The following is a 25,254-nucleotide window of genomic DNA, read 5'->3' as shown; positions in this document are numbered from 1 at the left end:
ATTATTTTTGTTTGACAAGTCATAATTGCATACATTTCACTCCACCATTCTGATTTCATTTGATCTGTTGTGGAATAGGGTATTGAAATAAGTGCTCCTGAAATCTCTAAGGATCAGTCAAGGTTGAAAATCACTGGTTCAAGTGCTACTTCTTCTGGTGCTGTTTCTTTGACATCCCCAGTGATTCTCCAGGAGGTATCATTAGCAAAAGGACACAAAATTCTCCTGCCACAGAAGCTTAGTGGAATTTTCTATTGGAAATATGGTGTGATGGTGGGTCAGGTAGTTTAAAAATGTATTAAATATAATCAAAATTTGGAAAACAAAAAATAACATTTTTTAGTGTAACTCAAGTTACACTAAATGCTGCTAGGAAGACCAAACATTGCAATTCTCAATGGAGGCAAGCTCCTTTGGGGTTTCCTAGAAATATTTTTCTTTTTTTATGGGAGGAACTTGAAATTTAAATGTTTATCAAAAGCTGACATGTGTTTGAGATTGTAAAACACTGCTTTTGACCCTAGAACTAGAAAATTGTGTATATGCTCCTTCTCTGTGCTCCCTTAGCAGCCTGTAGATACTGACTTTTATCATTGCACTTTTTACAACATTTGGTGTGGAAAATTCTTCTTGGTTTTTCTCTTCCCCTGATTAATCCGTAGGCCCTTAAAGAGGAGATGGATTATAACCCTCTCTCTTTATTCTCACATGTAGTAGCTAGGGGCACTCAACAGGGGTTGACTGAAAGAACAAGGTCAAGTAAGGAATAAAACATCTATCACTGACTTGGCTAGGAAATGAAGCAAATGAGGTCATAGATGTGAGTTCAGGCTGGAGCAGTACCAGATGGTTACTCAAAGATACTGTCCCATGACCCTGCAGCTGCCCCTTCATCCTAACCAGCTGCTAGTGTGTATTGCTGCATCAGGGAAAAATGCTGCCACTATTAGCAGCCCAAAGGATGAATTGGGAAGTGTTGGTTACTAGTACCATTGTATAGCAAGGCCAACCCTATTTGTTTTTCTCCTCTACCAATTAGAGATGATATTACTTTTCACAGGGTAGTTGTGAGGGTTGAATGAATGAGTGTGTAAGAAAATATCTGAAGTAAAAATAGGAAAGGTTCTCATTACCTGCCCTTGAAAGAGAGCAAGTTCACCACAATATTGACATTTGGGCAGAAATATTTTAGAAAACATTCAAGAATTGAAAGAGTTGTTGGATTTGATGGACTTTAAGGCTCCATCCCACCCTGAGATTCTATTTTATTTTTTGAAAAATTTTAAAAATAAATTTGTAACTTTATAAATGACACATAGTAATGTACAGATTTATGGGGTACAGTGTGATGTTTCAATGCATGTATACATTGTGTAATAACCACATAGGAATAATTAACATCGCCATCATTTTAAACACTTATCATTTATTTGTGGTGACAACATTCAAAATAATCTCTTCTAGCTATCTTGAAATGCACACTACTACATTGTTATTTGCGATTATTTTAAGTCTTGTTTCAAAGATAAAGATGCAAAAGTACAGAAAGATAAAGAGATTTGCTAATTCTCTCATGGTCATCCCTTAGTCATCTTTTTGGGATTCAGCTAATACATCATTTATTCAAAGATGATTTTTGAGACACCTATTTCCCTATTCCATGTTATCTCTCACAGCAGAGAGCTGTTATTACAAGCTGTAACTCTGTATTTATTAATATATTTATTTGCTCAATGTCTGTATCACACACTAGACTATGAAGTGCATAAGAATAGAAATACAGAAATCAAGTCACTTTTCCCCAAAGTAGGATCTCAAACATTTGTTAAATGAATAAACATCAAAATAAGGAACTAATTAATTTTAACGTATTTACTCATATCAACTTTTAAAAAGGATTAGAAGTGGATAAAGGGCAATGTATAATTAATTAATTAATTAATTAATCAACTCATTCATTTATTATTATGAAGATTATTTTTATTGAAACAACCATTAAAAAGTTTTCACATCTACATCACTTCTTGGCCTTTTGGCTAAGATCAAGAATAAAATTTTCACATGTGGCTAATTGTTTTATTCCACTACATCTATCATTATTTTGGCAAGTTTGATATCAGTGAAAATGGTCAGTTCAACACTCTGGCCTCTGAGGTCCATGACTTCCTCAGTTCTCTCATTCTATTCCACTTGAGCTACCCGCAATGGACCTATTTCAGACCAGTGTTTTTCAGGCTCCAGATTGGGACCTATTAGTGGGTCTTAATAATTTAGCAACAACATTTTAAATAAGAACAGAACAGAATTAAACATATCAGATATCAGAGTGCATTTAAGTGTAAGTATTGTTTTGTGAACGTTTGTTTATGTACATGAAATGTCTATGTAAAATTCCTTTCTGAGAATTGTGGTCTAAAAGTTTGTTAAATATGACTCAATAACTTATTCACCTCTGAAATCTCAATTTTAACCTACTAATTTCTCCACTGCCCCTTCCCCTTGGAGCTCCCTTACTCCAATAGGTCCATTTGAATACTTTGTTACTCCATGAAGAACTCGCTGATCTCAACGCTTTTTACTTTCCAGTTGTTCCTCCTTCCTACTTTTCTCCTCTCTAAGGTCTGTCACAATCATTATAATTGACTGTAACTCTTTTTTGCTGTTTGCTTCCATTTCATTTGACTGACAAAACAAATTCTCTGCTCACTGCATACTGTTTCTAATCGACCTGGAAAATGCAGTTATGGAGGCATAACTTTGCCAATTGATCTCACTTTGAGTCTATGACAACAAATCTCAAGTGGGGCCTCAGAACTATTCAGCCATCTCCTCGGAGTTCCCTAACAAGTTTGTTTTCCATCTCTGAAGTGCTTTCACACCTTCCTTCTCCATTAACCCCCAATATCAGTTATGCATTTTCTACTCCTCAGTGGAGAACTCATGAATTTCTTGAGGAAATAAGAACCATCAAAATAGGACTAGGTTATCTCTCCACTACTGAATTTTCACTGTAACCTCCTTCCTATCCATATGCTCCTCTTTTTCTCTCACATCACTGAACCTCTTCTACCATTACCTAAAGCCAAACCTTCCACTTGCCACCTGACGTGTCCCCCATACATTTCCCACACTGGCTCTTCATACCTCTTTTTCTCATTCACAAACAGATTGTAACACTCTAGGTGGGCCAACACTGTTTTTTTGTTTGTTTGTTGTTTGTTTTAGTTTCTTGTGCATTGTGTCTTGCTGAGTATGATAGCAAGGGGATTGAGTGAGCTGGAGAAGAATGGGTGGTGCTGTATGGACATCACAATATATTGCTGTGGGCAGCCGTGGTAACCTACGTCACTCTGTGCCCATGGAGGCTCCATAAAGGGAAAAACAGATAGGAAAGAAGAGAGGGAGGATACAAATACACCTTTGCTTCTCAAATGTTCTGAGAGCTGGCCCTTCATCTATATTATAATTAGATAACATGCTTTCCTGCTAAAATTATCAAGCGTTTGTGGGAAAGTATAACAGTATTCTTCTCCTTGTCCCTACAGACCCCATTGTCTCTTAAAAATAAGATTTGTACTTCTCCTCCTTCCCACAGTTATTATCCTGATGCAGGAGGCAGAAGGAGTTTAAAGGTCTTTTCTCATTGGGACCTTGAAGTACTCATTTGTACTTAATAGAGAATTTATGGGAAAGAAGATTCTCTGTTTTCAGTCTCTTCTGATGCATGTATTTCCATTTCCTGACCTTTCAAAAGTGACCTTTCAGAAGCAATAATTGTTGGGAATGGGAAGAATTATGGACAAAAACTTGTTACCACATTCTGCCTCAAAATTAACCTCACAGTCATCCCTCAAAAGACACTTCTTATGACAGGTTCAGCCACCGAGGGGAATAATGGCTGCCAGAATTCCTTGCAAAGCATTACTTAAAGGATCTCTGTTCTATCTTATCTCCTCTAGTATGTGTTAATGATATTTTAGGTTCATATTTTTAAATCTTTTAAAGTGCCTTCTCATCTATGATTGCCTTTCATTCTGAAAATGACTTTATGAGTCATGTAAGGAGGATAACAAATTGAAAGAGGTTAAGTTATTGGAATTACTTGGGATACTTGTGGGCAGCTTTCTAATTAGAGCAGAACCTGGTGGTAGAACACCAATCTTTAAGCTTCTATTTCTGAGTACTCTTTATTACATAGTTACATTAATGTATTATGCAAGGATCATCAATGTGCATCTTCTGTCTTTTTAAAGGACTCCTCAGTTTTATCCTACAGATTTCATTTATCTGGGTGTGAGGAGCCAAGGGATACATGTTTTAAAAAGCTCTCAGATAATTTTGATTTACAGCAAGTTTGGTAACTATTGCTGCAATAGTCAATGGCCCCTTTTCCTGAGGGAAGCACAATTTACAGATTGTTCTAAATGTTCATACATTCTTCTTGCTGTCTTAACTCTGAACTTTTTTCTGCCCTTCATTGAAAAGTCACCATGATGTTCTTATTTATAGCTAATATCTAATAGAAGCCACAGAACTTCAACTGCTGACTCAATCACTATCAGCACACAAAGGTTTACTGTATTAGTGTGTTTTAATAGTTGATCGACATAGAATAGTACTATGGGGAAAAACACGGGAAAACATATAATGACATAATGAGTTTTTAAACATGATAAATTATTTTACTGAGACTCAGCAAATTTACTTTATTGACATTATGTTTTATATATTGAATATTTGGAAAATGGAAGCCTTTAACCTGTCTTATTTATATATCTTGGAGTTGGCCAAATGTTTCGTGGAATAGAATCAGAAAAAGGAGACTTTGGGTGCCAGTTCAAACGCCTGTTTCTCTGAGCAACTATCCTTCTTTCTTCTGATACCTTAGCTGCTCTTTCCCTTTGTGTTCAGAATTCTTTCTTCTTGCTTCATTATAGAAATTACCATTTGTCCTGCAAACTGTTCACATTTTTAACACCTCCACAGGACTGCAAACACCTCAAAGGCAGAAATCTGTTTTATTCATTTTTGCATTCTCTGTAGATCCTAGTTCAGTTTATTCAGACATTCATTAAACAAATATTTCATAACCCTTTCAGTAGGCATTGTTATTGACTCACTAACATCTACTCCACTGCAGATGATCAATATAAGTTGGTCATAGCAATTCCATCTTTCCTTGACAGATTGATTCACAAACAGGCCTGTCTTAGCCAATATAAGGTGACATGAGGAAGAGGCTTCCTCAAGGTTTCTGGAAAGAAGTAGAGTGGATATGAACAAGGAATCATGTTGACTTAGTTTTTGTGGGCAAACATCTATGACCCTAAGAAGAACAGCCTTAAGACAAAAGGGTATGTGGTTAGACAGATGCCGTTGACTGGCAGAGTGAGGAAGAGGGTCCAGGAGTATTTCCTAATGAGAGGCTACAATGTATGAAGATCAGGAAGTAATGAAGACATTGCAGGGGGCCAAAGAGCTAAAATAGGTTCAGTAGGGCTGCAGTGAAGGGAGGAAAAGTGAGTGGCAGACCTGGTCCAAAACAGTGCAGGAGACGGGATCTTATAAGGCATGTTAAGATGTGTCTGATGTACCTTCAAAAAGAAAACATTTGTTGAATCATCTTGTCTGATTCTCTCACTCTAATTTTGTGAAAAGAACTGAGCACTCAAGAGATTAGGTAACCTACTATGCAGGTCACATGTCAAATTCATGGTAGGGCTGGGACTAGAATATAGAACAAATTTATGATCAGGTGCTCGTTTCCTTATGCTATTTGGTCTCATTCAGTGGTTCTCAATCTTGCCTGTGTTTTAGAATCATTTGAGAGTTTTAAAAAACTATAGAGTTCGCTCATGATGTTTGATTAGATTGGTTTGGGATAAAGACTAGGCATGAGTGTATTTTAAAAGCTTCCTAGGAGATTCTAATGTACAGCTAGGTGGGAAGTCCCGCTATGATTTGAATGTTCATTCCTTCCAAAATTCATGTTGAAATGTAATTGCCACTGTAAGAGTATTAAGAGGTGGCACCTTTAAGAGGTGATTAGGCCATAAGGGCTCTGTCATGAATAGATTGTCACTGTCACAGACTGGGTCCCTTATAAAACAACAAGTTCAGCCTCCTTTTGCTTCTCTCTCTTGCCCTCTCTTTGTCCTTCTGCCCTGGGGTGATGCAGCAAGATGGCCCTTGCAAGGTGCCAGCCCCTCAATCTCGAATTTCCCAGCCTCTAGAATCATGAACCAATAAATTTCTGTTCATTATAACTTACCTAGTTTCAGATATTCTGTAGTAGCAGTACAAAATCAACTCAGACAAACTCCATGTCTAAATTATAGGGCTTTTTTCCCTATAATATTGAGTGTAGCTAATACATATTCTTTAAAAAAATTTCTAAAACAGAAAAAAGAATTCTTGCTATGAGTCTTGAGTTTTGCAATTTCCTTTAGGGCACTCTGTCATAATTACTCATGCAAATGGAAGAGCCTTGATCTCTAGGAATTTAGAGGACTAGGAGCAGTTTTTCAGCTGTAGGTGATGATGATGCTCTCCAGGTAATTCTCCTGGATCTCTCTCCCCTGTGTCATTCCAAGTTGGGAATCACTGCTCTAGTGCACATAAAGAAGAGGAGTTTGTTTCTGAAACGGTGGCTGACTTAATATGTCTCTAAATCTGTCTTATCAATCATTATTATAGCAGGAAAACCACCAGCTGAATGTCAGTGTAAGATTAAAGAGACAGATATCTATGGGGATGATTTATCTTCACACAGGATCACCAACCACGACTGCAGACTGAATTTCTAACCTCAGTCTGTCATCTTGCCTATGTGTCCCATTATAAGAGGAACCAAACGTTAATGGAATGCCTATTATCTCCAACCCCACCTCCACCCTCACTGTTGTGTACCAAACTAGAATTCAATATTACTATCTTACTCAGCCTGATAATCCAGATAGAGCTGGTACATCACACATCGGGGCCTGTCGTGGGGTGGAGGGAGGGGGAGAGATAGCATCAGGAGAAATGCCGAATGTAAATGATGAATTAATGGGTGCAGCACACCAACATGGCACGTGTATACATAGTATACATATGTAACAAACCTGCACGTTGTGCACATGTGCCCTAGAACTTAAAGTACATACAAAAAAAGAGTTGGTACATATTTGCCACTTTTGTCATATACAAAAATGGTGCCTAGAAACAAGGCCAGCGTTTGTATATGCCTATAAATATAGGAGTCCCAGCTTCACATATGAAGCCCTAGAAATATGAAAGCGCTGGTCCCAGGTATTTGCTTCCAGTATTATTTGAAAGTAATGTTCCTTTATCTACTTTTCTTCCTCCTTCCCTTTCTCCTTTGCTTCTCTCTTCCTCCCTCCTTTACTTCATTCTTTTTAAATTTTATGTTTACTTTTAAAAATCATGTTTGTATCTCTCAGGTATCATCTTTTTTGTCATGCTCCCTATCTAGTTTCCAGAACTTTAATCTGGAATGCAAAATCTTCCCTTCTCTCTGTTATACAATTACCCTGAGATTTTTCCTGTGCAATAGTCGAAAGTCCTGTTAGCTGTACAAGAATTTCAAATAATATTTCTTTACTTCAGTTGTGATTTCAGATTCCTTTGATTATCTTGTTTACTTGTTGGTTTTAAATTTTTCTTCAAATTTGTTAATTATAAATGCTGGAACTCGTTTGGATTTTTTCTTTTTTAGGGAGGAGGTGAGGGTAGTTTCTTCGAGGGATGTTCTTTCGTTCTTTAGATCGCTCTCGTTGTCTTTCGTTATGGTATGTTTTTCTTCCTTTCTTTTCTTTGTTTCTTCTTACGTTTCGTACTTCCTTCCTTCCCTCCTCCTCCCTCCCTCCCTACCTCCCTCCCCTCCCTCCCTCTCTCTCTCTCTCTCTCTCTCTCTCTCTTCTTCTTTTCTTTCTTTCTTTTCTTTCTTCTTTTCTTTCTTTCTTTCTTCTTTCTTTTTCTTTCTTCTTTCTTTTCTTTCTTTCTTTCTTTTCTCTCTTTCTCTCTTTCGAGACAGAGTCTTGTTCTGTTGCCCAGGTTGGAGTGCAGTGGTGTGATCTTAGCTAACTGCAACCTCCACCTTCTGGGTTTAAGTGATTCTTGTGCTTCAGCCTGAGTAGTTGGGATTACAGGCATGCACCATCACACTTGGCTACTTTTTGTATTTTTAGTAGAGATGGGGTTTCACCGTGTTGGCCAGGCTGGTTTTGAACTCCTGACCTCAGGTGATCGGCTTCCCAAAGTGCTGTGATTACAGGCATGAGCCACCTCATCTGGCCCACTTCACTTTTCTTGAAGGGATGATTACCCTTAGATTCAGGTCCATGGTCTTGAACTGGCATAGGAAGAACCTTTTTCCTGAGATAAAAAGATGCAAGAGGGAGGTTTTGGTTTCCAAAGCAGGTTTGGCAGGTCTCTGAGAGAGTAGATAGAAGAGAAAGAGTTAAATCAAGAAAATTTTATGTGATTTTATGGCCCTTTAGTTTTCCGGGGTAATTAGAAAGACAAGAATCAGTGTATTTTGCAAGAAATACATAGGATAATGGCAATATGATGTTTTAAACCTGTCTCAAAGGTGTACACGTAAAAATCATTTTTAAAATTTCAAATAAACCCCTCCTTCTAGCACAGCATTACAATATCTTTTCGTTTCTCTAGACACAATACTACTGCTACTGATAATTTTTGTCAGTGGTTTAGATAGAACATTTTAGGAGAGAGAAGGTAAATCAATTTGACTTCGCAAATTTCACTCTTTGTCTTGGGGTGGGGCCCCCCTCATGCTTATGGGATCCTGCAATCGTCCGCTCATCAACAGTGGTGGATCCCAGGGAGTTGAAAAACACACAAAAAACTCCAAGCTATAAAAACTGTGGTTTATGTGAAAAAGTTATCATGTCTAAAACACATATACAAATCAAATAGCCACACGTATACATTCATTTGGAGATCATTCCGAAAGTTTAAACTTGAGGTTTATACATGTGAGGCTCAGAGATGGAGCCTCTTATAGCATTCCCCTAATAATAGATTATTTCCTAAAGCATTGAAGGATCAGGATTTTACTCGACACATTGGCACTTGGATCTTTTACCCATGTTCAGATGCATACTAAAATGAGGTATTTTATGTGTTACCTAATAAAAAGGTGAAAACCGTTCTAGGATGATAGATGTGAAGGTGGCTACACTTGATCCATAGGCCAATGCAAACTGACTGTATAGGTAAAATAATTGTCATCTTGGGATAGCCCTGATTCCAGAGGTCTGATGTTTAAGTCAGAACCAATAATCTATCAGTCAGATTGAAACCAACTAAATTCTTTGACATAGCTATCAGTTGTGTTTTGTATCTTTTACATTTGTGCTTTCCAAAACATTTCACAATTTATTAGACAGATTATCATTATTTTTATTAGATTTTTAGATATCAAGGAGAAAAGAAGAAGTTAAAATACTTGAGAAAGGTATAATTTAGGACTGTGTCAAAATCTGGCATGCCTCTTTTTTTTTTTTTTTTTTTTTTTTGCTTGACCTGAAATAATTTTCAGGACACCAAGGGACAGAGAACAAGTAAAGATTGTTCTACTGTCTTTTTCATGTCCAATAAAACATTAAACAGTATTTAGATATCATCTGCACTACTTCTCAGCCCTCTGCAGTAAGCTTTCTCTAGCTAATACCTGAGAAATTTTAGAATATCCCGTATGAAGGGGCAGATAGATATGAATTGGCCTGCAATCCATTATCATACTTGACTGAACAATGCTTCAAAGGGGATCTGGGGAGTGTTGTATTTTTTTCTAAAACTTTCTTGGTAGCTGAAATGTGTAGCCATTATCTCTGTGGTGGGCAGTGAGTACTAATTTTCCTTGTCTTTGTTTCTTCCCTCTTTCCTTTAGTTATGGATTCTCCCCAGTCAAGTTTGCAGTGGTGCTAAATACTATTTCTCAAGCTATCCTTTATCTACATATGGCCACATGACCACATGTGGCCAATAGGATGTGAGTGTGAGTGGAACTTCCACATCATATTCTTAAAGAAGGCACTTTCCATCTACTTCTCTTTCTCCATTTCCATGGGCTGAAACACAGAGAGGGGTGGTGGGGAGCCAGCCATGTCCATGCAGGTGAGGAAAATAACCTATAAGAACCTATAACAATAATAAATGGAATGAACAAAAAGAAAGAATGAACCTGTACCTGAAAGTAAAAGAACCTGAGTCATGAATGGCTTTGAAAGCAGAAGTCCCATCTTAGATAGATAAATAGAAAGATTGATAGTGATGACAATATTATATCTTGGATCATCTACTAATCTCTGGATTATTCTAAGAAAGAAACATTTCTACTTTTTTTGTGTTACTATATTTTTGGATCTCTGTTGCTGCAGTTTAGCAGTCACAAAACTAACACAAATATAATCACAATTTCTTCACCTCATTTGAGACCCAAGGGAACAGATTTCTTCCCATGCCCCCTTCTTACTCTAATGGAAACATTGAAATGGTGAGTGAGGATAATTGTGGACATGAAATCTGATGAAATTTTGTAGCATTGTGTGTTCCCATATCTTCCTTTACTTTTTTGCAATATGTATATATATACTCCTTTTGGGAAAATATATTCAGAGTAAGAGAGTGAATCCACAAACAGACAATGGCCAGGCCATTTATAAAAATAGAGCTCTTACCCACAGCCTGTAGCATCTGCCCAAGAAACCAACCCCCTTCTTCACAATAAACAGTCCTGGAAGCCAGCCTACAATAAACCAGCCTTGTAGGAAGCCAGATTGCTATCTCCAGCAACAATTCAGGAACCTAAACAATAACTTTTATAACAATTGACCTAAATTGGCCAGGACTTGATAATTAACTGACAGCTTTTAAAATTTGTGGCCCTACTTTCAATTTAGGACCAACTAGAGAAAGCCAAGTATTCAACCCTGGCCAATCATATAGGATGCCTGCTTCTGCTTAGCCTACCTTCAGCTTCCCCATGCCAGCAGCCTGGGCATACCTAAGGTTTTTGATTTCTTCCACTATAAAGCTTTCCCGCTCCTCTGCTTGCTTGCCTTTGAGTCTTTGCTGAAACAAAAGTGATGGTTGTTGATTCCTTTGTTATAGCAAGCCCTGAATAAATAACCCTTTCTTGTTCTCACTGAGTTGGTCTTTATTACCACAAAAGGCTTGCTTACTGAACCAGGCTTTAAAAACAATTTTTATAATTAATCTCATTTCTTTCCCAAGAGAACATTTTGTAGGCCAAACTTACAAAAACTCCCTGAAGTGGAATTCCAAGGGTTTTCTGAGTGTTCTTAAAATGGATTCTGGAACTGTGGGATTCTTCTGAGCCCCGATCTGATTACAGCTTCGGCTTCCAGGTCTTGAATCAGCAATGATGAGGGTGAGCTCTCTGGAATTATAATGGGGACCTTTTGGTTTACTGGTCATGTCCCCAGTGTTGTTGACCAGGTCAACTTTCACTAAAGAATAACTTTAGTTTCATCAAAGCTATGTTTCCCGACTCATAGACTGTGTGTACATAGCACCATGTCAAATGACAATTTTTCATGGGTATGGTTAATCTGATCAATATAAATGGACGATGGTATAATTCGAAATTGGGATAATTCAAAATAGACTTTGGCAGTCTGATTTTTTGCACTTGGCTCTTTAATTTATCTAACTAGTGACAGATCTCTAGACTTGATACTGTTTGCAAGATTTGATAGTATTAACAGATGACATTTGATTACACTTTGTGTTCCTCTTCCTTTTAAAGAAATTATGATGCTATTGTAAATACCACCACCATCATCATCATCATCACCATCATCATTCGTCACTTACTGACTGATTTGCAGATCCAAGGATAGAAACTAATGTTGCTACTACGATTTAATTACAGCTAGATTGAGGTTGAAAAATATGAATTTATATAGTAAGGCCTATCTTGCAGGTTCCATTAAATTCATTTTTTTCTAGATTTTAATAGAAAATTATGCACTTAATTGTCCTAAAGTCATTGAGACTAATTTTATAGTAGGATTTATTTTCAGCAAAATAAAGAAAATATTTAAGTGAGAGGTCTAGAAACTTTCGTGTAGAAATAATGGCTCAAATTGATTTGCTTACCTAATGAATCAAATAAAACAAAAATTATGCAGAAATGGGACGCATGTGAGAACTTTGTACTTTCCTCTCAATTGTTCAATTTTGCTGTGAATCCAAAATTGCTCTTAGAAATGTTTGTTAATTTAAAAATATGCAGAAATGGAGGGACTCACAGCATCTTTACAAAGGAGAGTAGAGTCATGAGTGGATGTAATTGTGGAAGGAAATAACTCATTTGTGTTTCTTGAGGCCAAGGGAAGTGATGATTATAACCTAGGTTGAGATCATGTCTCTAAGATTCATTTTATTGCATCCCAGGAAGTATCACAGGGAATTCTAAAGAAATTATTTACAATGAAGAGACATGACTAAACCGAATTTAAGTAAAATGTGGCAAGTTGGAATCACTGCTGAAGTTTTTTCTTCTCTCCAGATTATTAAGTCCCTGAATTGTCTTCATTGTACTGCCATAAAGTGTCATTTCGGGCTGGCTATATAATCTCCATTCTAGACATGCAACTCCCAGCCATTCATCTCTCTGTGTATGGCCCTCTCCTTTCCTTCTCCCCACCACTGGGTCAATATTTATAGAAACCCTCATTCTAGTTTGCTTTACTGATATTGAAGCTGTTTTACTTACCACTGAACAAAAAGGCTGATATTACCAACTAGATTAAAGCCTCCAACCATCTTTCTCTTGGGCACCACTTGCATTCAATAGAGCGTATAAACAGCCTCTGCAGATTCCCTGCTTCTCTTCATCGTGTATTATAGTCCCTCAAATGGTTTCCCTCTTCAAATGGAAGCTGCTGGTAAATAATAATAATAATAAAAAACACAAGGAGATTTTAAGAGAAAACGAGATTAGGAGTAAAAATAGGACAGAATCTCTAAAATGCACAAATATTTACAAGTGTTTTTTGTGTTTCACAGATTAAATATTTACTTTACACACATTGTGTGTCATATATTATCTTACGCTTAAAATATCTGCCTGTACATCCTCCTCCCACCATCACTTACATAACAAATGCTTCATCTGCATAGGACCTGAATTTTTTACTTGATTTATTACAGCAAAAAATTAGCTATTTATGGTTAACTGGGGTTAATATACATCCTCCTTTAAAAGAAATTTGGATAACCCTGGTATTAAGAGAATACTTCAGTTGTTTCAATCTTGCCAACTACTATTAAAAGCCCATTACATATATGAACTCATTTAATCCTTGCAACAAGTACATGAGATTAATGCTGGAATTATCATCCCCGTTTTACGGATATGAAATCTGAGGCCCACATATGTTTGAGATCTTGCCTAAGTTCAGGTGGTAAGTTAGAACTGAATTTAAGCTTAGAGAACTTGCTTTCAATCGCCATACTACACAGCTTTTCTCAGAGTCTTTCCTCCAGCAGGCTAAACTAAAGCCTTCAGTTCTAATTAGTGGGTAGTTTGGAAGATAAAGCCTCAGATGGGAGGAAGTGTGAAAATTAAAGTTTGGATCATGTGTATAGTCAAGATTAGAAACAGCAGATGGGCACCATGAAGGCTCAAGAAAGGAGTGCCAGTTGGAAGAAAAGAGGGGCCGGAGAGGAAGTAGATAAAATACTGTTTTAAAAGTTGCCCAAAATTTGTATCCATAATGTATAGGATAGCCCTTCCTCCTGCGGTAGCTCATTTCTTTGCCATCTCTTCCTCTTTTGCTATTCCTGCACCTCATGTATCCCTTTTCCTCAGGACCCAGAAGAATGCTCATCAGCCTGTTGTGTCTTGCTCTAGGCTACCTGCAGCCTAAGCACAAAATTCTCCATGTTGTCCAGTCTAGCTCACCAAGGTACAAAATTTCAGCTTGCATTCAATAGTTCTTTTGCCAGCCATTTTGTCTATGTATAAAAGTGTCTCAGGGACCTCATGTGTGGTGGTAAATACTGAGTGTCAACTTGATTGGATTGAAGGATACAAAGTATTGATCCTGGGTGTGTCTGTGAAGGTGTTGCCAAAAGAGACTTAACGTTTGAGTCAGTGGGCTGGGGAGGGCAGATCCATCCTTAATCTGGTGGGCACAATCTAATCAGCTCCCAGTGAATATAAAGCAGGTAGAAAAACGGGAAAGGGAGAGACGGGTCTTGCCTCCCAGCCTGCATCTTTCTCCCCTGCTAGATGTTTCCTGCCCTCGAATATCTGACCCTAAGTTCTTCAGTTTTGGGCTATGGACTGGCTCGCCTTGTTCCTCAGCTTTCAGATGGCCTATTGTAGGACCTTGTGATGGTGTAAGATAGTACTAATAAACTCCTATATATATCCTATATTATCTTATGCTATATATATTATTGTTTGGACAAAGGGAGGCAAGATGGCGCAGTTCCGGGTTCTTCACTGTCAACTTTCCCGCGCCCAGGAAAGACACAGGTCCACTGCGCAGGCGCAACCCGACCTCCGACGGAGAGGAACCGGAACCTGCCTAGCCACGCCTACTGACCCACCCCTGACCCGCCTATGTCCCGCCCACTGCCCGCCCACTCCGGGCCCAGGACATAAAAGCCGCTCCTGGCAGGCTCGCGGAGCGAACTTCCTCGGCCCCTCCTCCTACGTGGGACCCAGGAACCTCGTCCTAGAATGCCGGAGCGAACTTCCTCGGCCCCTCCTTGTACACGGGACCCAGGAACCTCGTCCGAGAACGCTAGAGCGAACTTCCTCGGCCCCTCCTCGTGCGCGGGACCTAGGAACCTCGTCCGAGAACGCCGGAGCGAACTTCCTCGGCCCCTCTTTGTACGCGGGACCCAGGAACCTCGTCCCAGAACGCCAGAGCGAACTTCCTCGGCCCCTCCTCCTGCGCGGGACCCAGGAACCTCGTCCGAGAACGCCAGAGCGAGCTTCCTCGGCCCCTCCTGGTGCTCGGGACCCAGGAACCTCGTCCGAGATCGCGGGAGTGACTTCATCGGCCCCCACCGCCGGAGGCTGGTGAACCTCGCCCCTCCCTCACATTTGGCTTCTAAATAAAGTTTTTTTTTGCCTTGCCTACTTGCCTTTTCTGTGGCATTTGCTCTGGGGGTTGCATTAAAGCAAATCAATTATATATGTCTATATATAGATATATATCATATATGGCCTATGATAATGATATATTATATAATATGATCATATTATTATATAATTATTATTTTTATTTTTAATAATTATTATATAATATATTATTTTTATCTTTTAATAATTATATTTATTATATAATTATTATATATTACAAATAATAATTATATAACTATAATTAATATAATTCATATTATATAAATATTAATATATATTATGTAATATATGAAATAAAAAATATATTATAATATATAAATAAATATAATATAGTATGTAATTATTTATAATTAATCTAAATAATAATTATAGTTATATAATATATAATAATACAGGATATATATAGGAGATATATATCTATAGGAAATATATATATATCTCATATTAGTTCTGTCCCTCTAAGAGAACCCTGACTGAAACATCATGGAAGATGAGGCGACTGGTTGAGGACAGGATTTGGAGTTTCTTGGGTCCTCTAGCCAAATTTTAAAAATAATGTCCATTATAACAATCGAGGAGTTTTGCATTTAGACAAACAAACCTGAGTTCAACTTCGGATTTTGCCACTGATTGTGCGATCTTGGACTTGATTTCTCTGAAGCTTAAGTAGATAAACATCCTACTGAAGAAAGTTATTCAGATCCTATAGACAGAAAACTCTTTCTCTTGTATCCCTCTTTTGTCTTTACATTCTCTTCTCTTTTTCCTTTAATCTTTCTGTGCGTCATGTATCCTTGTTTCCCAGGATCCAGATCCAGAAGCATGTTCTTTAGCTTGTACCTTCATCTGTAAAATAACCTCATGGAATTATTGTGGCTAAATCATGCAGTAGATACACCTAGCAGCTAGTAAGTGCTCAAGAAATGGCAGCTTCTATCATGACTATATATAAAATTAATATAACATTTATATAAAAATAACAATGTATATGGCTATAAAAATGATCTATATTAATACATACAACCTTATATATACATAGAATGTGTATATGCACAAAAAATCAAACAAAACAAAACATAAACATGATCTGTAAATACAAGATACTGTTACTTAAAATAATCACTTTCTGTAAATCTTCATTATTTCTGTTATTGGCTTGAAAAAGAGTTTCATATATAAATCATTTTTAAGGCTTAAAAAATCTTCTGTTGTTTTAACTTTGGAAGGAAGAGAGCAGGGCCTTGAAGACACAGATCAGGTGAGTATTTTTGAGGGGAAGGAGAGGGGCTGTGCTGCGGTGACCCCTGTGCCACCACGGGGCAGCAACAGGTGCTCAGATAAGTGCAGAAAGCAACTGGGTTCAGAAAGGAAAGGTGATTATTGTGCCTACTGCACAAATGGATTGAAGATTAATCCTTGTTTCATACGATTGTTGCCTGAGGATTTCACAGCTGTGACTCTCTGTGAGCGATGGCTGGGATTTAGAGATTAACAAACCATTGCCTCATTCCAATCATTAATTTACAATTATGTATAAATTGTGGTGTGGAAAGACTTTCTTGAACAAAACTCCTATTCTGCTTTTTATTTATCAAACCTCTTCCTTAAAATAACAACATTGTCAGGTGTAAAGCGTAAATATTTTTAATTACTTAGTCCCGAAGCAGGATAAATGTCTTTCTGAAAACATACAAGTAAAGCCTCAAACATTCTTCAGACTCAGGAAGAGCCAAGTTTGATAGGCAGTGCTTGTATTGTCGAAAGACTAACAGCAGCAATGACAAATGATCTTCAGACATATTCTTTCTTACTGTTAATAGGATATGGTCATTTGTGCTCCTTATGTGTGGAAAATGGTTCTTGGAGGATTGATTTCCCATCTGGTCCAGTTCCAAGCCAACAGAGGCTGCCATTGCACCTAAATATTCCTCAATTCTGGTCTCTGCCTTGCTAACTTTAATTTGTTACTGTGCAATTGATGGTTACCTGTAATTTACCTAAGGTCTGATAGTGTTTTCTAGTTGATCAAATGCTTGATAACTTGGAAGGTTTTTTTGTTATAGCCAGATGGCAGGCAGGATATTTCAACCTCCCCCGGCAGTGAGGTGTTAAATGGCCTTATCATGGATGAATGGAAGTAGGTATTGCATGGATTTTGTGTTTCCTAAGAAAAGGCAACAATATTGCTAATTAGGCAGTATATTGGCAGTGCTTCTTGGAAGGAGGTAGATTATAGGCATCAAGGTTATCAACTCTATGATTTTTAATCAGATATTAGGGCATAATAGGAGTGCAAACTTTAACATCAAGTTCACAGCAACTCAGTGTTTATAAGCTGCTATTATTAGTGAAGGTTATTCACTTGTCCTTGATGCATGGGAAAGATAAAACCGGTTATTAGTTAGTTACTCCAGTAATAGTGACTCTTAGAGCTTGTCCATATGAACAGAAGTAGCAGCATTCCTATCTTCCTGGGAGATAAACTGCCAAACAAAATCTAACACTGCAGTGTAAAGTCTAATGTCAGTTCTATTTGCATCTAAGCCATTTAAATTGCAATATGCACATTTTGAATCTTTAAAAATCGATTTCTGATGAAAACATACTATTCTTCATTAACCGCCAAGAAAATAAGCAAATATATTTATATATGGTCACATTTAAAAGGCATGGGATGGCAGGTCTAACGCATATAGGAATTTAACATGTTAGGGGCTTGGTGGTTCCAGACATTAGGGTAGTTCATTGTGCTGGATAAAAACAACTTCCTAGTAAAACAACTTTATGTTCTAATAAGTCAACTTTCTACTAAAACAACTTTTGCCAAGTCCTTCCCGTTACTTGGCATGTCACATTAGTATCAGAACTGCAGTTGATACAGACTTTGTGAAGAAGAAAAAATTTCACTCAATTCTTTAAGGATTCAGGTGATGATTGAAAACAAGGCAGGGCGTGGTGGCTCAAGCCTGTAATCCCAGCACTTTGGGAGGCCGAGACGGGCGGATCACGAGGTCAGGAGATCGAGACCATCCTGGCTAACCCGGTGAAACCCCGTCTCTACTAAAAAATAAAAAAAATTAGCCGGAGGAGGTGGTGGGCGCCTGTAGTCCCAGCTACTCGGGAGGCTGAGGCAGGAGAATGGCGTAAACCCTGGAGGTGGAGCTTGCAGTGAGCTGAGATCCCGTCACTGCACTCCAGCCTGGGTGACAGAGCGAGACTCCGTCTCAAAAAAAAAAAAGAAAAGAAAACAAGACAGAGGCATAAAAAAGAATTTGGGCTTCATTCAGCGAGAATTTTAAGTAATTCTGGGCTAAAATGTCTGTTTTAACTAACTTAGGAAAGCTGGATTTATATAGACTTCATAGAGAAAAAGCAGCTTTTTGACTCTCTCCAATGAGTGACTATATTTATTTCTATTTTAGGGTTGTTAGTAATATATTAACAGATTTAAACAGACATGAGTAAAGAATGCAGTAAGACTTGTATTTATGGGAAGAATTTAATCATATTTTCCCCACCCTCTCCAAAACATAGATTAACTGGACTTTGAAACATGAGATTAGGAAGAAACTCTTTGGAACACTCCAAGTTTAGATGTGAAAATTTCTCTTGTATTTATTATTAAAGAAGAATCGGCAAACCAAGCATTTCATTGCAACCTTATGTGCAAAAATTCCGTACATTACATTTTTTTCCACTAGCTCTTTACCTTACAGAAGTTGTTGAAATTTCTTAAACCCCAGTTTCCTTAACTGGAAAATGAGGGTGCTTGACTTCTGATGTCTATTGTCTTTTTTATGTGCCCTCCATAAATATTTTTCTTCATTTCTATCTCTTAGGGCATTTATTCATTTTTAAAAAGAAAATAATTCAGAGCTATTTCTTGGTTAATTTAGAGACCTGAAGGATGAGGAAAATATAAATTCAATTTATGCAGAGAAATGTAACTGACATCTTTGTAACAAATCAAAGCCTAACAGTTTATGAGATATGCTATGCTTCCTTTTCTGATATATGGTATCCAATCATGGACTGTTCTAGGAAGACAAAAGAGAAGAATTAGATTCAAGCTAAGGGCATTTTATTTCTCAGGAACACTATGAAAATGGAAAAACTAAAAGGGAGACTAAAATAGTTTGAGACAATTTCTAAAGAATATTGCAAGATATCTTGAATTTTTTAATTGCTTACTAAAAATTGGATCCCGAACAAAAATTAGATTTTGAAAAATAACACTGAAAGACAAATTCTGCAATTACACAAAAGCCAACTCAAAAATTGTTATAGAAATGCATAAGTTGTAAAGAGGTTTCAGGTTAGGGAACATTTGCCACAGTCTTCTCTATAGCCACCATAATTTACATCCTTCCTACATGCAGAATATACTCACCTGATACACAAATATACACAATGTAGGGGACAACTGGAACCTGGACAATATGGTCTAGGGGGGCACCTATACTATGAAAATGCAAGCACCAATATAAAAGAAAGAATGAAAAAGTAGAGCTGATAATTTAATTATGCATAGTTATATGGTGTACCAGCTGATTCATTGTATATCAGTTCTGATTATTCAATTTATTTGCCATGCCAACTATTAAATATTTTGAAGGTAATTCCTATGTGCAAGTGTGTTTATAAAAGTATTGTTTGTAGTGGTGAACTCTTTCCCACTACTGTCTGTTACACACACACACACACATACACACACACACACACACCACATACACATACACAGGAAACTGCAAAAAAAGTTAAAAAATCTATCAATAAGCAAATAGTTGAATACATCTGTTTTACCCATATTACGGAATATTAGATCACTATTGAAAACAGTGAATTAGATCTATATTTGCTGTCTTCGACGGATATCCAGGATACATAGTTAAGGGACAAAAGCAAGTTAGAGATCAAGTATGAACTATGTTATATAAAAAATAAAAAAAGTATTGTGTTTTTTGAGCATGGAGAATTTTGTGATGAAGTTCACCACACTATTAACATGGCTAATCTCAGGAGGTGAGATTGGAAGGAGAATAAAGAAAAGATTATTATCTTTATATATTTTTGCATTGTTTTACTTGTTTCAGCAATTTTAGGTAACTTTTGTAAAAATAAAATTCAATAAAGTGAATTTTGAAGGTAAAAAGTAATATGCTCAATTTGGTTGTTGCCTGGTGGGAATAAGGGAGAATAAGAAAGAGATTATTTTTCTGTAAATGTCTTTGTAGTTTTTTCATGTTTTAAAATAAGCATTGATCATTTTATTATTAAAAGTTTTCTTATGCAAATAACTTAAATATAAAAGTTTAAGATGCTGTTTTCTTGTTGCAAATAATTAACCTGTATTAAACCATCGAATAATGAATTCTTAATTCACTTATTATGTTAAAATTCCTAGTAAAAAGTTGCTTCTTACAGAAAGAAGTCACAGCATAAGATTATTACAGAGAAATGAAGAGGAAGAGAAAGATGAGAAAAGTATTTCTATAACTAAGCAAAATAGTAAACAAATCCAAGAAGGGATCCCTAGTATTTGGCATAAATAGTAAATAGAGTTTCAGGAATTTTTTTATTTCTGAAAGACCCTTGCAACCAAGAGATTTTCTTGTCCAGAGCAAGTGTGTAGCAGGTCAGATATTCAGTTCAAATCAGTTGGTATAGAGCTATGCATGTGGTGGGCTTTGAGACATCTATGAAGAAGGTGGCAAAAATTAGTCATGTTGGGTGGTATGCTGATACATTGTAATATTCAGTATGTCAGGACAAAAAATCAAGTAAAAAATACATATACTAAAGAGTATGAGTTTAGAGGATGCAATAAATACTCTGAGCTAGGGTTAATTTCTCTAACCACAAAATCCCAAAACCTCAGTGACTTAACACCATTAAAGACTTATTTTGTGGTCAGGCGCGGTGTCTCATGCCTGTAATCCCAGCACTTTGGGAGGCTGAGGTGGGTGGATCACGAGGTCAGGAGATAGAGACCATGCTGGCTAACACGGTGAAACCCCGTCTCTACTAAGAAGTACAAAAAATTAGCCGGGCCTGGTGGCACGCGCGGTAGTCCCAGCTACTCAGGAGGCTGAGGTGGGAGAATTGCTTGAACCCGGGAGGCGGAGGTTGCAGTGAGCTGAGACTGTGCCACTGCACTCCAGCCTGGGCGACAGAGCGAGACTCTGTCTCAAAAAAAAAAAAAAAAAAAAAAAAAAGGACTTATTTTGTGCTCAATTCAGTGTGGATCACTGGAAGGAGTCTATTTTAACAGGTCACCTCCATCTCATGGTACTGCCATCTTCAATATCTCAGATCAGTATAGAATGGGAAAAGTGAGAGTGGAGCTTTGAGTGTGAAATATTTTTATGGGTCAGATTTGGAAGCAGCATAGATCACTTTTATTCACATTCAATTTTCCCAGAACTTAGTTACATGGTGCCAACCTACCAGCAAGGAGGCCAAAGAATACTACTTAGCTGTGTGCCCAGGAAGAAGAGGAGAAAAGGGGTATTGGTGAACATTGGTAATCTCTGCCACAGAAAGCCTGTTGAGGGACAACTCCCTGACTCACCACACGTATGATCAGCATCTTCAGAGATGATATGTGTGCAAATTTAATCCTCCAGGGGAAATAGATTAATTCCATGTTCATTTAAAAATGGACCCCTTCCTTACACCTTATACAAAAATTAACTGAAGATGGATTAAAAACTTAAATGTAAAACCTAAAACCATAAAAACCCTAGAAGAAAACCTAGGCAATATCATTCAGGACATAGGCATGGGCAAAGACTTCATGTCTAAAACACCAAAAGCAATGGCAACAAAAGCCAAAATTGACAGCTGTGATATAATTAAACTAAAGAGCTTCTGCATAGCAAAGGAAACTATCATCAGAATGAACAGGCAACCTACAGAATGGGAGAAAATTTTTGCAATGTGCCCATCTGACAAAGGGCTAATATCCAGAATCTACAAATAACTTAAACAAATTTACAAGAAAAAAACAAACAACCCTATCAAAAAGTGGGTGAAGGATATGAACAGACACTTCTCGAAAGAAGTTATTTATGCAGCAAAAAAATATATGAAAAAAAGCTCATCATCACTGGTCATTACAGAAATGCAAATCAAAACCACAATGAGATACTATCTCACACCAGTTAGAATGGTGATCATTAAAAAGTAAGGAAACGAGAGATGTTGGAGAGGATGTGGAGAAATAGGAACACTTTTACACTATTGGTGGGAGTGTAAATTAGTTCAGCCATTGTGAAAGACAGTGTGGCGATTCCTCAAGGATCTGGAACCAGAAATACCATTTGACCCAGAAATCTCATTACTGGGTATATACCCAAAGGATTACACATCATTCTACTATAAAGACATATGCACATGTATGTTTATTGCAGCACTATTCACAATAGCAAAGACTTGGAACCAACCCAAATACCCATCAATGATAGACTGGATAAAGGAAATGTGGCACATATACACCATGGACTATGCAACCATAAAAAGGATGAACTTATGCCCTTTGCAGGGATATGGATGAAGCTGGAAACCATCATTCTCAGCAAACTAACACAGGAATAGAAAACCAAACACCACATGTTCTCATTCATAAGTGGGTATTGAGCAATGAGATCGCATGGACATGGGGAGGGGAACATCACATACCAGGGACTGTTGGGGAGTGGGGGGCTGAGGAGGGATAACACTAGGAGAAATTCTTAATATAGATGGTGGGTTGATGGATGCAGCAAGCCACCTTGGCATGTGTATACCTATTTAACAAACCTGCACGTTCTGCATGTGTGTCCCAGAACATAAAGTACAATTAAAAAAAAAAAAGCTTAACATGTAGAGAGGGAAGAGATATGCCAGGACTGGAAAGTTGGGAATCCTGTAAATGAGAAAAGTGAATTCCAGTTTATTATAGACCTCTGAATGCAGCTTTCATGGCAACCTTATAAAACCACTTGTAGTTCCACAAAATCATTTTTTTCTTATCTGCTGTGTCATCTGATTGCCTTCCTTCTACTTACCTTTTCAAGACTCAGCTCATGGATTATCTGTCTCCTTTAGAGATTTTGCTAAATCAGTCTGAGCTGGGTGATACTTCTCTGTGCTCTCATTACACACTAGGCATTACTGTCCCTCTTTTATTGCACACTACACTGTACTATAAGTGTTTCATCCATTACAATCATCTATTTTTTTCAAGTCTTTTCAATCCACATTTGGTTGAATCCACAGATGTGCAACCCACAGATATAGCGGGTTGGCTTCTATCTATCTATCTATCTATCTATCTATCTATCTATCTATCTATCGATCAATCTATCTTCATCATCATCTGTCTATATTTCACATATTTAAAATTCAGTAATTAATATAAAATAGTTTTATGCTTCTTGGTGATTAGATGTCTAGGAACCAAATCTTCTAAACTTAAAAATAAATACGCTTTTTTGATGACTTCGTGCACATTTGTGGTATGTATCCATGGGAAGGAAGATGGGTGGAGACGAAGTAGCAGAAAGGAAGAAAACTGGGAAAGGGAGGGAGAAACAAAAAGAAGCATATGTGCTTGTTTATGTGCTTTTGGGTGCAAAAATATTTTTATTTCAACTCTGATACTTTTTCCTATATGATATGGCAGGTAAATACATTTTGGGAAACTTGCCGGCAGTGTATTCTCTTTGGTATTATGAAAATACACTATTATTTTCCGCCTGTAAATTACATCTGAATTGAGACTTAGCTACATCTGATTTTTATTAGACTGTTGTATAAATAGAATCAGATGGCTTTACTTGAGAATGACTCATTAGTCCTTCATCCTCCTCTGTTAATGTTCTCCAAATTTAATAGTAGCATTATATAATCTATCATATGGGTAATACTACCAGACCGTTTTAGAAGATGACACTTGATGTACTCTGGGTACACAGACAACTATATTTTGCTATTTGAGTGCCAAAGGGGTATTCTAATTATCTTGGGTGACATTGTAACTCATTAAAGTTCTTTACAGGGACAGAGAAAAGAATCAATGCAAAGAGTCTGTCTAAATTGTCTTCACACTCCAAAATGTACCAGTTATAGAAGAAGCCAGCAACTTCAAATGAAGAAGTATCCTATATCTCTGAACTCCATTAGTACTTATTAACTATTATACTCATTTGATATTTTTAACCCTCTGTCCTGGATTGTTATTTCACCCTTTAAGCACAAGATAAACTTCCCCAGTGCATCTGTAAACTTCTTATAGACAAGGACAATTATTATTATCTTATTTTTAGAATTAAGATTGTTGGAAATTAACGCTGATCATTCAAATTTCAAGTTATTTTGGAAACTTTACATTCAAAAAGTGTTTATGTCTTCTTACATATTTCCCTATAACCAACAGAAGCATTCAAAGTTAAGTTTTAGAAGTTAGAGTCATTATTAAAAAACAAACAAATGCACATTAACTAGTCTCAATATTTTAAAGCTTCACAATTAATTTTATATTTGAGGATTTCTTTGTCTCTCTAGCACTTTCCAAATTTAAACTAAGTGCTCAGAGTTTTATGTACAATTATCTTGGATATGGCTTCACCTAAGCTTATGTTTCTCAAACTGGGATACTAATATCCCCTGGGAAAACTTGAATTTGTAGCAGGGATACTTAAATGCAATAAAATAAATATGATAAACATTTTTTCTAAAAAGTGACAACTCAAGAGAAATAAATCTTAGGTTCACACAAAAACCCATATGGAAAAGTTTACAGTGACTTCATTTATCATCACCAAAGACTGTGAACAACTCAACTGATTCATGGATACTCAACTCTGGTACATCCGCAAAATGGAACACTACTCAGTGATAAAAGGAAAAAAATGATTGATTCATGCAACAATATGGAAGAATCTCAAATGTCTTATGTTAGTGAAATAAGCCAAGCTCAAAAGGCTTAATAGTGTATAAGCCCAATTATATGACATTCTGGAAAAAGACAAATTACAAGTACAGAGAACAGATCAATTGTTACCAGGAGCTGGGTGGGAAGGGGTTGACTATACAGAGGCGCATTTTTGGGG

This window comes from Rhinopithecus roxellana, chromosome 12, assembly GCF_007565055.1.
Source record: "Rhinopithecus roxellana isolate Shanxi Qingling chromosome 12, ASM756505v1, whole genome shotgun sequence".
Taxonomy (NCBI): Eukaryota; Metazoa; Chordata; class Mammalia; order Primates; family Cercopithecidae; genus Rhinopithecus; species Rhinopithecus roxellana.
This window is presented reverse-complemented; position numbering follows the sequence as displayed.